The 5,426-nt window shown below is 34.1% G+C and overlaps 1 pseudogene; it reads right to left on the reverse strand.

The window, feature by feature from the left end:
* Positions 1–3,661: 3,661 nt before the first annotated feature.
* Positions 3,662–4,215, reverse strand: LOC119506085 (annotated as a pseudogene).
* Between the last annotated feature and the right edge of the window lie 1,211 nt (positions 4,216–5,426).

Here is a 5,426-nt window from a genome sequence, read left to right on the forward strand (position 1 = left end):
CATATTTTTCTTTTGTCTGGCAAATATAATAGATGATGATCGCCTGCAAACTACTGTTATTGGTATGCCAAGGGTTTTGTACAATTTCCTCTTGGGATCTATATCACTGTATTTATCTCTCCCACTCAAGAAAGTATATAAGTATGTAGGTAAGTGAGAGCAAACTTATCTCCAGAGCAACCACAAATATGCTCAGTTGTAATAAAAGATAGATTAAAAACTTTGTTTCTTTATTAGTACTAACAAATTATTTGAGACACACTTCACAGCTAATTATACTCACTATCATACTATGCCACCTTGGAAGATCCTCTTCCAAAATTCCAAAGATTCCAAGGTTCTTTTCCTGATTCTCTCCAGGTTTCTGCTTGGCAAGAAAGCACCCTCCTTGGTTTTGGCCTTTTGTCTTCCAGAGAGGTGAAAACCCTAGTCTTCTGATGCCCTTCTTACATTGTCTTTGTTGTGAGTTTACACCTTTTTTTTTTTTTTTTTTACTTATATTAGTATCATTCCAATGGGTTCACGGGAAGGACAGATTTAAAAATGTTTGTGCTACCTTAAAGTGAAAACCTGTAATATCATTTATAAAACCACCAAACATTAAGAAATTTATTTTTAATGTTGGCACATTGCACTGTAGGCTTTAGCTATGAAGAATTCTCATAATGTACTATTCCATTTACTGAGGAAGCATATGGCAGAGACTACTGGTTGGCCATTCTGTTCTCCCTTTAATAAAATAATTAGCAAAATATAAGTGGATGCATGACCACCTAGAATAAAGGCTCCTTTCCAACTAAGTATGCTTTTGAGACTAGAAGAAAATATGGGAGATTTTTGTTTTATAATTACAGAGTATGGGAAGATTTTCTAGTGTGATACAAAATTCAAAATTCATAAAATGACATAGTGATGGTATTGGAAAATAACAAACTATGTGAAAATGACAAAGAGCAATGTGAGGAAATTATTTCACAATCATAATCTGAACAAATCATTTTTCTTAATGCAGTAACAACCTCAACATATTGGTAATAAAATGGTGAATAACTCACTATTAAAATGGACAAATGTATGGATAGGAAGTTCACAGGAAAATAAATGTCAATGATTCTTAAACTTATGCAAAAATGCTCCATCCATCTCATAATAGAAACACAAATTTTAAAAGAAACATGAATATAAAACAACTTATATATGCTTTGGCAAGGGTGTGGGAAGTTCTCTCTCAAAAACTGGTAGGGAGAAAATAAATTGGTAGGATTCCTGTTGATGTAATTTGTCAATATTTATCAAGAATATTAGTGTTTATTTGCTTTTATCCAGCAATTATATTTATACCAATGTAATTTTACTACTGCAAGTTTGTTCATACCAGATAACATATTCCTATATTTTTGTACTAATAACAGTTTAGAAATGCCCTAAATGTCCATCAAGAAGTGAATGGCTAACAGGTTATAATACATCTGTACAATGAAGTACCATATATCCACTGAAAAGAATAAATATAGAATTATTTCCAAAATATGTGGCTAAGTGAAAAAAAAAAATTAAAGGACACTATGTATAGTGTGCTATCAACTGTTAAAAATAAATGCAAAATTATCTACATAAAATAACCAGATTTGCCTCTGGGAAGGTTATTAGTGTGGCAGGGTTACAGTGGTAACTGGGAAAATTACTTTTAGCTATAGTCTTTTGTTCCTTTAAAATTTTTTGCCATGAACATATATTAACTAGTCAACAAAATTTTAATTTATCTTTTTTTCTTTCTAATTAGGGCTTCTCTCCTCTTTTTTTTTTTTTTTGATGGTCTTTTTTTTTTTTTTAATCTTCATTTTATTGAGATACATTCATATACCATGCAGTCATACAAAACAAATCGTACATTCAATTGTTCACAGTACCTTTACATAGCTGTACATTCATCACCTAAATCAATCCCTGACACCTTCATTAGCACACACACAAAAATAATAAGAATAATAATTAAAGTGAGAAAGAGCAATTGAAGTAAAAAAGAACACTGGGTACCTTTGTCTGTTTGTTTGTTTGTTTCCTTCCCCTACTTTTCTACTCATCCATCCATAAACTAGGCAAAGTGGAGTGTGGTCCTTATGGTTTTCCCAATCCCACTGTCACCCCTCATAAGCTACATTTTTATACAATTGTCTTCGAGATTCATGGGTTCTGGGTTGTAGTTTGATAGTTTCAGGTATCCACCACCAGCTACCCCAATTCTTTAGAACCTAAAAAGGGTTGTCTAAATTGTGCGTAAGAGTGCCCACCAGAGTGACCTCTCGGCTCCTTTTGGAATCTCTCTGCTACTGAAGCTTATTTCATTTCCTTTCACATCCCCCTTTTGGTTAAGAAGATGTTCTCCGTCCCACGATGCCAGGTCTACATTCCTCCCCGGGATGATGGTCTCTTTCTAATGTTTAATTCTTAAAAATGAACAAAGTTCCATTTATAATAACCATTTACAAATGAAGCCATTAAAAAAACAAAAATCAGTAGATACGCAGCTAATATTTGACAGAAGAAAGTTCTGGGGTATTCATGTAATTATCATGCTGCCTATGTATATTTTATTCCTAAAATTCAGAAAAGGTTATTTCAATGTCTAAAACAGTGGGAAACTAATCCCCAAAACCAAAGTGGAGGTGACAAAAGATTAATTTTTGAATGAAGATTTTTAAACCAGTTTTAAAAAATATTTAGAAACAATCTGCCCTTCTAAAACTTTAAGCTTATTTGTGTTTTTTTCCTATGATTATAACAAATTAGCATAATTGTATCACAGAATTGTTAAATAGAAAAACAATGCACTAGTTTTCTTGTTAAAATTCAAAGGCTTGATTGTAAAAGGGATGTATAGTACCACAGGTTTAACCTAGAAATACCAAACTGGAAAAATACTGATATTTGTATGCATTACAAATGTTATACATACATTTATATTACATATGTTATACATACATAAAAGTAACAGGTATATTTATTATATAAATTATATAAATTAATTATATATATACACTATCATACGAAGAAGCTAAACAAGAGTTATTTTAACAAACCAGGCAAAAATACCATATATACCTGAATATTAGGTAACTGCAAGCCAAAAGCATTCAATGAAGACAATTATTTTATTTTGAACAAGAAAGTAGTGTAAGCTACTGAGAATGTAGCCATAATAGGAGAGGCTCTTTCCTATTCCAGTGCCTGAACCAAGCATAAATTTGGGGAGAAGAAGTATCTTATATTTGATTACTTCTATTTTCTATTATTATACCGTCTTATAAAGCAGGCAAGACACTGACTGATGGATGGTTTAAAGTCTAAGAATCATATCCAGATGGAATATGCTAAGTAGTTACATTTTGAGAGATTAAACTTTAATTTGGCTTAAAGTTGAATGCATGGCTAACCCAGGGCTACTGAACCACTATTTTTTATTTAGTTAGAGAAAATGAATATAAAAATCAGTTTTATTGTTACTTGCATTAAAAAATATTCTGATCAAATAAGCTTGCTTAGGAAAGACAACCCAGCCTCAAGTCTACAGTATAAAGACAAAAAGAAAATGACTGATTTTTTGCTCAATTATCATGTTTAGGGCTGTTACAAGTAAATGGTCAGTTTCTAGAGAGCATCACTATGCTATCTGTGTCGAAAATGTCACATGTAGTCCTCGAGCATCAAAATGTTCAGGTGGCCGGTTGTAGGCTCTCCACCTGGTTCTCCAAAAACAGCCACATTGCCTCCACATAGTTCTTTTCATCCAGTGTGAAGCAGTGATAAATGCTGCAGGAAATGTTATCATGTCTCCCTTCCCCATGAAAATCCAGATCCACTTGTCCTCTTTTTCCCTCACATCAAAATACCCACTTCCATCCAAGATATATCGCATTTCATCATCCAAGTGTAAATGTTCTTCATAAAATATTTTAATCTTTTCTTCATAATTTGGTAGTTTACCTTTTCTTGTGGTTATTATGTCCCTCCAGGACTAGTTTCTCTCTTCTTGGATCTTTTCTAATTCTGGCTCATTTGCATATTTGCCAGCATCCAGTTTCCAGTAAAAGACCCTGAGTTGATGCAGCAGCCCCAGGTTGATGGAGCAGCCGTCTCCAGTTGGCGGAGCTTCCTTTGGCTCTCTGGGGACTCATCCATATACTACACCTCCACAATTTTCCTGGCCTCTTCCATCTACTCTCCTCTTGACTATCAGTCTGGACAGTTCCTCAGAGCTTCTATCACTTTAATGTTCATTGGATTACTAATGCATTGGAGAAAGAGACAGTGAACTGACATTTCTTATGCACAGCATTATTTATTGAAAGCAAGTGCTTTACAAAATGTGCTTTTGCACATTTAGTCTTCACAACAGATGAGGAAACTTGGGGGTGAGGAGTCTGGAAAGAAGTTGCTATTCTTTGAATGCCTGCAATTTTCTAGGCATGTTACACACATTCTAGTATTTAATTCTCTTAAGAGTTCTGCAATATAGGCTGTATTACCAATCCCTTTAAAACGAGAAGAGTAAATTACATGATTATTAAAAATCTTGCCCAAAGTTACACAAATTAAAAATATCAGGACTATGATTCAAACCCTGATTTGTTTTGAAACTTCAACAACAACAACAAAAGAACTATTCAGTAATGGGGTAAGTAATTTTCATGATTCAGCTCACAGAACTGATAATGATTGCCCTCAAAGAGAATAGAGTTATCTTATTTATTTCCAAGCTTGATTTTTCCCCAACCAATGCTTACCTTAATCATTTGTTTTTTTGCTTCCCCCTAGAATTCAACAATGTTCAACTACTTTTTTCTAGGCTTTCAAAATAAACATTTGCAAAAAGTTATTTATTGTGCTCTATAGGTTACTTAAATTTACTATGCATTTAAAATAATCTTATATATGTGGCATATCCTTGACATAAAGGCCTTAAAAATCCTATTGTCTCTTGCCTAAAATACAAATTGGAAAGGAAATTTTTCAAGTACAAAGATGCATGCTGAAGGTTACTCTTTCTCTTCTTTGTTCTCTTCCCTTCGTTAATAATTCTGTCCAAAAGTCATTAGTTAGGACTAAGCTGGATGGGTTGGTGATGGAGAGATATAATAGTCTTAGAGAGAGGAGTCAGAGTAACTGGTTGAAGAAGGTGTCTGTGTGGGCTAGTGGAGGCAGGTCTGGCACACAGTAAGGGAGCCTATGCAGAGACAGGAGGATGTTCCAGAGCAGACTGGAGCAGGGAATTGAAGCACAGATGTGGTGAGGCAGGTGTCTGTAGAATAAAGCATCCCAAAGTTGAAGCCTGAGAAGGTTGAGGAGAGCAACCTGTAAGTGTATTGTCCAGCAGGGGGTGTTAGAGGCATAGTGAGGTTTAAAAGGTGTTTGGCATGAGGGGTTGC

The sequence above is a fragment of the Choloepus didactylus genome, chromosome 11 (assembly GCF_015220235.1).
Source record: "Choloepus didactylus isolate mChoDid1 chromosome 11, mChoDid1.pri, whole genome shotgun sequence".
Lineage (NCBI taxonomy): Eukaryota > Metazoa > Chordata > Mammalia > Pilosa > Megalonychidae > Choloepus > Choloepus didactylus.